Here is an 11,995-nt window from a genome sequence, read left to right as displayed (position 1 = left end):
ATGAGCCCTCAGATGATTATAGCCCCAACCTTCGTATCGGCCAACTGGGCCCTACATACCATGGAGGATAGGTAAATGGTTCCTGCTTGCCCAGTCTGAATAGCTGAGTTACAGAAACCGTGAGTATTAAAAATTGTCATTTTTTGAAAATCCATTGTGATTTGTTATGCAACATTAGATAACTGACACATACAGTGTCATACCAATTTTAGCATTTCTTGTGTGCATTCTTTTAGAAACCTTTTTAAATTTTGACCATAGTTTTTGCATGGCCAACCATGAATAAGTGTAAAATATTTGGGGTCAAGGATTTTTGGAAATAATATGAAAAATTTCACAATGTAGAGGGCGAGTGTAGGATTCTTTTCTACTTAAAATACTAATTTTCTTGGATCTTTAGCAATTAAGGAGAAGAAATATGTTAAAATTTATACTTAGTTCTTCCTGGAGATGGAATCAACTATGTTTCTTTCAGTCTTCTGCTTCCTTAAAGTACTAAGTGTTGTTGAAGAGGAAGGTGACCAAAAGGCATAAGCTTCCAGTTATAAGACAAATAAATACTAGGGATATAATATACAATATGATGACTATAGTTCACACGGCTGCACCATATCAAGGAAAGTTGTTAAGAGAATATATTCTAAGAGTTCTCATCACAAGGAGAATTTTTCTCTTTTTCTTGTTTATTGTATCTATGAGATGATGGGTGTTCACTGAACCTATTTGTTGTAATCATCTCACAACATATGTAAATCAAACATCTTACTATACACCTTAAACTTACACAGCCATGCATGTCAATTATTTATCAATAAAAATGGGGGAAAGTGAATGAAAAAAATAGAAAAAATATCTAGATGCTAGAGAGAGGAGAAATAAAACGTTAAGAGTTTTAGATGGTGAGGATGGAAGAGCAAGAAGAGAAGAACCGTGGAGGAAAGAAAGAGAAAAAAGAGATTCAGTAGGTTTCACGACAGTTATGCTAGAGGAAGACACATGTAGAATCTTAATACACCAACCCCCTGACTTTAGAGCCCTTTGAAATTTGGAGGTACCAGGGGCGCCTGGGTGGCACAGTCGGTTAAGCGTCCGACTTCAGCCAGGTCACGATCTCGCGGCCCGTGAGTTCGAGCCCCGCGTCAGGCTCTGGGCTGATGGCTCGGAGCCTGGAGCCTGTTTCCGATTCTGTGTCTCCCTCTCTCTCTGCCCCTCCCCCGTTCATGCTCTGTCTCTCTCTGTCCCAAAAATAAATAAAAAACGTTGAAAAAAATAAAATTTTAAAAAAATTAAAAAAAAAAAGAAATTTGGAGGTACCGGACGAGGGTCCTTAACTCTGCAATGGCAGATGTTCAGCTGACTGCCTCTTTAGCAGGTAGCCACAGCACCCTGCCAGTGAAAGAATTATTCTCAAGGCTGGGTGCCATTGCCCCATAGAGCTTGAAGTCCCTGGGTTAGTGGAATTAATCCAAGAGCTAAATGCAGCCTGTAGATAGAAGGCCATTGTCTCTGACACTTAGAGCCACCCCAGGTCAACAATGAGTTAATGAATAAATGTTGTGGGCGATGTTATTTTTAATCATGTAGTTATAATATACTTGTTGCAGGACGAACTTAACATTTGTTAAAAATGAACAAATGTGGGGCACCTGGGTGGCTCAGTAGTTTAAGCGTCTGACTTTGGACACAGCTGGTGAGCTGGGGTCCTCGTTGGTCTCTGTGCTGACAGGTCAGAGCCTGGAGCCTGCTTCAGATTCTGTGTGTCCCCCTCTCTCTGCCCCTCCCCTGCTCGTGCTCTGTCTCCCTCTGTCTCAAAAATAAACAAACATTTAAAAAAAAGATAATTAAAAATAAATAAAAACGTTAAAAAATTTAAAAAATGAACAAAAGTAAGATTAATTTCTTTCAATGATAACACAAATCTAATAATAGAGCTTTCCAAAAACGTATCTGTTTTTCTCTATAACTACTTAGAGGACTGTGTTAGAACATGGGCCCTTCCATCAGAACCCCCATGCTGACATCTTGTCTCTCCTGCTCTCTAGCTGAGTGACAATCATTAGTTACTGAACTGCAGAGACTTATTTCACCTGTAAAATGAAAAGAATTATAGAATCTCCAGTATAAGTTTGTTAGGAGGATTTAGTGAGAGACTGCATGTCATGCACTTAAAAAATTCCCAGCACAAAATAAGCATTGAATAATGTGAACTCCCATTAATATTAATAACTGTATATTTTTTCAACTTAAGCAGACTGGTGTCTGCTTTTAGCCAATTATCCCTTGTTTTTTAGATTGTGAATAATGGTCATTTGACACACAAAATTCTTTTGTGCAGTTATAAATTAATGCTTACAAACAAAATGATTAGATCGCAAAATAATAATAAATAATAATAATAATGTTCTAAAGTAGGAGATCATTTCAAATAATCCATAGCATTAAATAAATTCAGTACAATTAACCCATATTAGCAAGCAAAATTTACACAATTAAATATATTAAGTTAAAGGAAAGGTTTGCTTTTCTTTGAGGAATCCCTCAAGATTATATAGACCCAATGGGGCTAAGCTGCCACATACAGGGGCCAGAATGTGCATATTTTTTGGCCACCATTATCTCCCTTTAGGAGCTTCACAATTAAGGGTATTATTGATGGGAAAGGGGCTGAAACTTGTATATATATACCAGAGTATTTCTCGGTTAATCATTTTAAGAGCGCAAAATGAAGTTAACTTACCAGTGCATGCATATAGGATAGCATTACATTAAGCACTACATTAAGATGATTTTAATGAATATCTATGAATTTAATAATGATTAGCCACTTGTTATCTTGTATGTTCCACAAATGTTTCAAGGGCAAAAAGGAATGAAGATGATAAAACAAAATCCTCTGCAAATGGTATTTCAAACTTTCAGATTTTATTTTTGTGCTAAAAGTAATATATAGAGAGCTTTTAGGCAAAGCACTTATAAGACCTGGGATTTGGAGGGTGGTAGGGAGGTTGATAATCTAACATTACGAAAGACAATCCCTGTCCTTAAAGAAACTTGTAATTTAGTGTGGGAGATAATCACATAAGACATAACATTAGGGAGTGAATGAAGAGGAGTTGGACAAAAGTGTGAGTTATATATAAAAATATCCAGCTGATGGAATTTAAATCAAACATTAACTAAAATTTCTCTAGGTAAGTGTAACACCAAAGTTGTTAAAGCTTTTCGGAAGAGCATTTCATTTTTAAGTTGAAAATAATTCTGGGTGAGCAATTTTTAAATTCTGTACTTAAGATACCATAAGCATTACAATTATTCCAAATCAGAAAAAAAAAACCCACAAGTTAGAATTTATTATAGCACTTGTATTTTTTTCCTGGTGAAATAAAGTTTTATTTTGGTGAAATAAATAGCAATATCAGAATTTTTTTAATTAATTTTTTAAAGATTTGCCACTCATTAGATCTATATTTGATCTCCTCAAGATTTTGTCTATCATTTTGAAAGCCTGAAAAGAAATTATTAGAAATTAGAATGAAATTGCTTTTTACAAAGCCATAGTACTTGACTATGAATATAAATGGAAAGCATATTTTGTTAAAACAGTGAGAACAGAAATTATATAAATGTGGTTGATGATTACGAAAAGCTGTGGCATGAATACATATTTTTATAGATGCTAGGTACGCTGATATTATACAACTCAAACCTTCAATGAGTGTTATGGCTTTATAAGATGTGGTCCAAAGTGCCCCATGTCCATTACCAGTTGATAGAAGCAGAAGAGTAGAAATTCACAGGAAAAAAATTGTTGAAGCTGGAGACATTTTAGGAGTCACACGATTCAGAAAAGGTCTCTCTGGCCTTTGCCTCTTTCTTCATGAGCAACACTCCCCAAGTCACAGAAGAAAGCCTCCAAGGGAGCCCTTCCTAGACTTTGAGATGTCTTTTTCAGGCAGGGTAGCAGATGTTGTTGGGATCTTGCCCATATTTCCACTTCAAGGGAATACTCACTGGATTTCCAGTTGTCAGAACCTTAATCACTTTGCCTGAGAGCTTTTCCTGGCCCCTGGACATTGCTTTGTCACTTATACAGCAGGCAAAAGTGCCTGGTAATTAATACACCCTTACCATGAATAGCACTCAACAGTGATGGATAGGAGTTGGTGTATGAATATACCAGACTCTATGCCTCTTGGGTCTAATAGATCTGAGGTATGGGTTATACACGGACTCTCAGAGTTGACCCAGTGGGAAGAAGGCTCATTGCCCAGAGTGGCAGCTGGCTTGTAAAGCCCCATTTCTTAGCTGTTTTCTCTTCACTGTGTCACATCCTATTGCCATACTTTCCCTTCTTAACAGTCTATTTGTTCTCAAAATCCCTGTTTGAGGGCTGCTAATAAAGTAATTACAACTGCAAAAAGAGGCAGCAAAAGATTGGTTTACCCTCATCTTATTTAAGCAATGGGAAACAAATTGCTCAGAGAAAGCAGAGCTGTGAGAGAGAGGAGACAATGGGACAGGCTGTATTTATTGTGGCAAAGGTAAGTCAGTTTCCTGTAGACCAGAAACTGTGGTCCAAGAAAGTTAGCTGGTTTAAATAATCTTGGCAAGACTCAAACCAATGGACTAGCCATCAGGTAGGAGAAAGGTGAAAAAATATGTTGAAATGTATAGAAAATTAACGCAAATTAGGCTGAATTTTACTTTTAAAACTCTGCGTGAGAACACAGACTCTCAGTTCTTATATTGGAAAGTTAATGGACAAATGTAAGATTTATCCAGATATTAGTAAGAGTAAGGAAGGGACATCTGGTATAGCATGGTTTTAGGCAGTGATGGGAGGCAAACAAAATCATGTCATGCTTGACCCCTACCTAATTCAGACTGTGGAATAAACCAACTGATCAGACATGACATGCATTCCTTCCCAACCTTTCCTTTACTAATGGAAGACATTGCTGATTTAAACAGATCGCTAAGCTCACACTGGTGCCCAAAATGCCTCTCAATAGCAGGGTCTGGGGAGTCACTATCAATCAGAGTTGACATGCAAATCACAACCCTTTCTCAATCCTTAACCTTGAGGAAAAAACAAATCTTAATTCCTTAGCATCACGTTTAAGGCTTTTGTCACCTGTCTCCAAACTAACTTTCCAGTCTTATGTTCTACCAAACTCCCCCACACGTATTAAAGTTAAGCCATAACAACATGTTTAGAGGTCCTCAGATAATTATTGACTCACAGTCTCCTAATTGAGAATGCATTTGTCATTTTTTTCCCCTTGGAAAATTTCTATACACAACCTTCAGTGGAGTGCAAGTGCCACTCCACCTCTAACTACTTGCTCAGTTAGAATTGATTTCTCTTTTGATTTCATTGAACTTAAAATAATTTTTAAAATGCTATTAGAAAAGTGAACTCATTTCACTCCATGTTTGTCTTTCTTGTGCTGAAGGAAACAATTACAACATTTACAGATTTTAGCAAATCAAATTGACTTAAAAAATAATTGGTTTTAGTAGTAGTCAACTCCCCCAATATCTCCCTCTTACAAGATATGCTTCTCTACTCCCGTCCTGACTCATTTTATGTTTTCTGCTTATATAAGAAACTGGGGCACCTGGGTGGCTCAGTTGGTTAAGCGTCTGACTTCGGGTCAGGTCATGATCTCACAGTTCGTGAGTTCCAGCCCCATGTTGGGCTCTGTGGTGACAACTCAGAGCCTGGAGCCTGCGTCGGATTTTGTGTCTCCCTCTCTCTGCCCCTCCCCGACTCATCCCCCCCCCCTTCAAAATTAAATAAACATTTTAAAAATGTTTAAAATAAAGAGAAACTAAGATATTAGTTGCTCCAAGGTATACTAAGTATAGATGTAATTAAATTGTAAGAAAGGAGTGGAGATATTTAAGATTTTTAGATTAGAAAGTATAGTTTGCTCCATAGAGTTTGTGACTTCTAATATACACACACATTCTCTGTCTCTCTCTCTCTCTCTCTCTCTCTCTCTAATCAAATTTAACTATACAGTAGTTACCCTTATTTGCAATTTCACTTTCTGTGGTTTCAGTTACCCACAGTCAACTGTGGTCTGGAAGCAGAAGATCCTCCTGAAGGTGTATTGTCAGGAGGTCAATAGTAGCCTAATGCTATGTCACAGTGCTGTGTCATTCACCTCACTTCACATCATCACTGAGGCATTTTATCATCTCATACCATTGTAAGATTAAGCGTGAGTACAGTACAGTAAGATATTTTGAGAGAAAAAAGACACATTCACATAACTTTTATTACAGTATGTTGTAATTCTTCTATTTTTGTTATTAGTTATTGTTGTTAATATCTTACTGTGCCTAATTTATAAATTAAACTTTATCCTAGGTATGTATATATAAGAAAAAATTATATATATAAGGTTCATTTTTATCTACAGTTTCAGGCATCCACTGGGGTTGGGGGGAGGTCCTAGAACTTATCCTTGCAGTTGAGAAAGGGCTACTGTATGTTCAAAACCATTTCAAAATACCTTTGGAAGAGCAAAGTAGAAGTTGCTCTGACTTGTACTCTTAGTACTTATATTTATTTTGGTTTAGATTTAGGAGACTTTATTTAAAGCCTTACATAATCATTGAGCTCCAAGAACTTCCTGTACTGAGTTTTATTAGCACGTGTGTGCTCACTTGGTCCTTTATTTTCCTGAGTGCTATGTTGCTCACATGTTCTAAGATCCAAGGCAAATCAAAACGCTTCTCAAAGACTCAACTCCTTCAATATATAAATTGGGAGCTATAATAATTCCTACCAACCTACCAACTTGTTCTAAAGAGTTACAATGGGAAGCAAAAGAGAAAGTAATACACACACACACACACACACACACACACACACACACACTTCCAAAAGTATATTCCTATATAATATTGTGCTCAGTAGAATTACTCTGAGGCAATTAAAATTCTAATTCTTAGGAGTTTTGATCTAACTGAAAACATGATTAATCCATGAAATTTTCAGAGATTATTACACCTGGATATAGGGATGGGGGCAGTGCATCATTTTAATCACTTGGGTGAAAAGATCTTTGCAAAACAATTAGAAGTGCTGCCAGATTGCATGCTACTAGACTAATATTTTGTGGATCATAAATTCTCTTAGAAGGCTTTTGACAAACTTAATTAGATTAAAAAACCTTCTCTGCTAAGATTAGTCGATGCTTTAATTAGGTGGACACAAAATAAAAAGCACAATTTTATTAGATTTATCAAATTATTGCCTGAAATATTTCTCCCCTTTGATATCTTAAAAAGAACCCTTGTTCTGAAGGTTTCACACCTCCAAGGAGACTGGGCAAATCCTTGTATTACTAGTCTTGAAGTGCTTGTTACTTCAATATGCTTTTTTCCAAAACATTATCTTCAGTAGTACTGAAAATGCCCATTTGCTCTTGCAAATAATCTGAACTTGTTTATTCAGTGAATCCAGGGGGAAATACATAGCCTGGACAAAGGTGGAGTGCCTGGAGATGGGTGGACGTGAAATTATGTGAGACATATTTGGGAGATAAAAATCAGTACAGCCTTGAGTTTGATTCAACATAAGAGAGGGCAAGGGCAACTTTGAGATATTTAGCTACACAATAGGAAGGGTGATGATGGCCATTTACTAAGTTGGAAAACAAGAGGCTTACCAGGGTTGGAGCTAGACCAGCATCAAGAGAGATAATATATTCTTTTTTTGAATAGTATGTGTGTATGTATGCATGTATCTATCTATCTATTTATTATTTTTATCTAGCCTAAGGTATCTAAATACCACAGTTGGAAAATCATTCATATATATTAAAATTAATCCATATATTTTTTTCTAATGTGATCCTTTCTGGAAAGTAAACACCACAGGGTGAACTTAATATCTCAGAGTGTATGGATGAATTTATCATATTGTTGTCCTACAGGATATGAGTGCTTGTGAGAAGTAAGAAAAAGACAAGGTTGTGGAGAGAAGATAGCCAGAGAAAAAAATTCTACCTACTCCTTTTTAAAATTATTAAATTTATTTATTTTTGAGAGAGAGAGAGAGAGCACAAGCAGGGGAGGGTTAGAGAAAGAGGGAGACACAGAGTCAGAAGTAGGCTCTAGGCTCTGAGCTGTCAGCACAGAGCCTAACAGGAGGCCTGAACTCATGCACTGGGAGATTGTGACTTGAGCTGAAGTCGGACGCTTAACTGACTGAGCCACCCGGTGCCCCTACCCACTTCTTAATATTAACCCAAACTAATTCTAGTGAAACTATTGGAATTAGGTAGCTTCCATATTTCTTAAAGTTGGACACATCAAGATTAACCTTTTTTCATGAATTTAACAGCTTTTCACGGTGTGTGATTAAAAACACTTTATCTTAGACTTCCCCTCTGGTCTACATACCACAAATTTTCTTCCTCACTATGTTCAAACAATTAAGTGGAGTTAGTCATTAGCAAATTAACTGAGCCTTCTAAAGTGTGTTTCAAGCTTATGCTCATGATTTTGAATGAGGACCGATTATGTTCTCACATCTGTCACTCACATCATCAACTATGGCATGTCAAGCCCCACTTACACTTAGGAGATAGAGACAGAGATAGAGATAGAGATAGAGATAGAGATAGAGATAGAGATAGAGTAGAGATAGGTATATATATTATATATATATATATATACATAAAATATATATGTATATATATATACATAAAATATATATGTATATATATATATACATAAAATATATATGTATATATATATACATAAAATATATATGTATATATATATATACATAAAATATATATGTATATATGTATAGAGATAGGTATATATATGTATATGTATATATGTATATATGTGTATATATATATGTGTGTGTACACACACACACACACATGCATATACTATATATGTATAGTAGAGATTCAGGGGTGAACTGTATCTTAGCTACATGCTGTTGTCAGAATCCATTGACACCTATCAACTGATTTCTTTATTCTTGGTCGGAGCTCACTGTTTTTGCCAGGTATTTTGACAAATACCTCTACATGAGATGATTATTCATTCCTGAATTCACATGTGAAGGAGTTTGTTTATTTGAGAGGGGCAGGAGAATTAAGACATCTTAATCCTGATGTGAAACATATGTTCACAAAAATACTGTAGGAAAATACAGATGAATAACTGATAGTGAGAGGAGTCTTTGATATGAATTGTTCTAAGACAGACATAATTGTGAAAACTAAGAGTAGATAAAAGTAAAAATTTTTAGTCGAATTAAAAATGTCATAATTTGGAGCACCTAAGTGACTGTCGGTTAAGCGTCTGACTCTTAATTTTGACTCAGGTCATGATCTCTCAATCGTGAGATGAAGCTCTGCTTCGGGCTCTGAACTTAGCATGAACCCTGCTTGGGATTCTGTCTCCGTCTTTCCCTCCCCTGCTTGTGCACAAGCTCACTCTCTCTCTCTAAAAGAAAATAATAATAAATAAATTAATAAATAATAAAATAAATTAATTAAATTGAAAAATACAAACTACCATGTATTTTATTTTTTTAATATATGAAATTTGTCAGATTAGTTTCCATACAACACCCGGTGCTCATCCCAAAAGATGCCCTCTTCAATGCCCATCCCCTACCCTCCCCCCCTCCTACCCCCCCGTCAACCCTCAGTTTGTTCTCAGTTTTTAGGAGTCTCTTATGCTTTGGCTCTCTCCCACTCTTTTTTTTTTTTTTTTCCTTCCCCTCCCCCATGGGTTTCTGTTAAGTTTCTCAGGATCCACATAAGAGTGAAAACATATGGTATCTGTTTTTCTCTGTATGGCACAAACTACCATTTAAAACTATATGTAAATGTTTTATTATTACATCTATGCATTTTTTCTACCATACAACTCGAAGAATCAAGAATCTTTCAGGTTTACTTAAAAATATATTAAATGTCATTTTATTTGACATTTCTTTGTTTATCAGTGATTTATTGAACTCTTGCTGTTTCCATGTTGCTATTTACACACTTTCTGGTATGAATCTATCTTTTTTTAAAATATGGAATGCTTCAGGACTTTGCGTATCATCCTTAAGCAGGGACCGTCTTATCTTTATGTGGTTTCAATTTAGTACGTGTGCTGCCAAAGCGAGGACTTTTCTATGAATCTCTTATTGGTGTCTATTACTTACTGATTTTTGTGGGTACTTTATATATGAAAACAACTCTTCAACTGTCAGTATATTTTAAGTTTCTTTTTCCTCCAGTTTATTATTTTCTTGTGGACTATGTTCATGGGAATTTTTTCAGATATAGTTTTTTTCCTTAATGAGGACAAATTTACCAAACTTCCTTTCTTTTAAAATTTTTTTGAAGTTTATTCATTTTGGAGAGAGAGAGACAGAGTGTGAGCGGGGAAGGGGCAGAGAGAGAGAGAGACAGGGAGACACAGAACCCAAAGCAGGCTCCAGGCTCCGAAGCAGGCTCTAGGCTCCAAAGCAGGCTACAAGCTCTGAAGCAGGCTCCGAGATGTCAGCACAGAGCCTGATGTGGGGCTTGAACTCACAAACTGTGAGATCATGACCTAAGCTCAGTAGTCAGACGCTTAACCACCTGAGCCACCCAGCCTCCTCTACCAAACTTACTTTTTAAGAAGAGATAAGCTTTGAACCCTAGATATCGTTGAAAATACTTAGAAATAAAGTACTTAGAAATACTTAGAAATAAAGAAAAACCATACTTTATTAACTTGAGAACTTCTGCATCCTATGTTAGTATCTCTATCTTAGCCTTTATGTGGTAGTTGAAACTATTTCTTCTGTCCTGTCGGGGAAGGCATTTACCAGATATGGCATCTTTTATTCAGGAAGTAATTTGTTGAACTTGCACTCATTTAGTCTCTTCCGATGCCCTCAGCCATTACCTGACCCAGGAAATTTCTTATTTTTCTCACTGTATGTTCAATTTAAATCTTTAGCAAGGCTATCAGGCCCAATTCAGGTCAGAGCTTAACCATACTACAGTCAATTTGCCCATGTACTTGGCATTTTTTACTTACAAGGAATAACGGCCTCACACACGTTGTACATGATGTTCTAGTCTTCCTCACTCCATCATTCTTATGACTCCTAAAATCTTTAGACTGCAAGCATGCCTTTTTTTTTGTTTTTTGGTAATTTTCAAATGATTTCCTCTAAATTACCAACAAGCCACTTTTGGCTTCAAAATGGATTAGAGTTAGCTAAAATTATGTAAGTAAAAGACATAGCACAAAAAAACCATGTGGATGCTATTTATATGTTCATTCATTCTGATTGAATTTTGGAATGAGATTCCTATTAAGGACAGTGTACAAGAAAAGAAGGACCTAGCCTTCACACTAAGGAAAAACAGGGGCCCACATACTCTTAATGCGAAGCTAAAAGACATTTTACAAAGCAGGATTTGAGATATGGGCCCAAATGTATTTGGAAGGAGTTCCTCTTTCTGAACCCTATTTTTGCTTTTCATTCATATCTTCCTTCACTAGTGCCACTTTCATTTACTTACCTCAGGTAATTCATCTTGAATATTTTTCTTTTTCTTTTTTTTTTAAACTGTTTTTAATGTTTACTTATTTTTTGAGAAAGAGAGAGAGAAACAGCGTGTGAGCAGGGGAGGGGCAGAGAGGGAGACACAGAATCCGAAGCAAGCTCCAGGCTCTGAGCTGTCAGCACAGAGCCCAACACGGGGCTCAAACTCACGAATGGTGAGATCATGACCTGAGCCAAAGTCAGATGCTTAAAGGACTGAGCCACCCAGATACCCCATCTTGAATACTTTTTATCTTAGGTCAGTTTTATCGTATATTCCAACACTTTATTTCAAAATCTCTTCTTCATATTCCATATTAACTAAATCAGAGCGTTTCATGTAACACAGTTTTTCTCCATTTCAATATTCATGAATCGACTTTTGCAAGTATGCTAGAAACCTTTTTTGAGGGA

General features: G+C 36.3%; 1 non-coding gene across 1 annotated transcript; it reads right to left on the bottom strand.

Annotated features, from left to right (window-relative positions):
• Window positions 1–10,063: 10,063 nt before the first annotated feature.
• Window positions 10,064–10,165, bottom strand: LOC122232322. The gene has a single exon (XR_006209658.1). It is a non-coding gene; the product is annotated as a U6 spliceosomal RNA (small nuclear RNA).
• Window positions 10,166–11,995: the final 1,830 nt, after the last annotated feature.

The sequence above is a fragment of the Panthera tigris genome, chromosome A1 (assembly GCF_018350195.1).
Source record: "Panthera tigris isolate Pti1 chromosome A1, P.tigris_Pti1_mat1.1, whole genome shotgun sequence".
Taxonomy (NCBI): Eukaryota; Metazoa; Chordata; class Mammalia; order Carnivora; family Felidae; genus Panthera; species Panthera tigris.
This window is presented reverse-complemented; position numbering and strand designations above follow the sequence as displayed.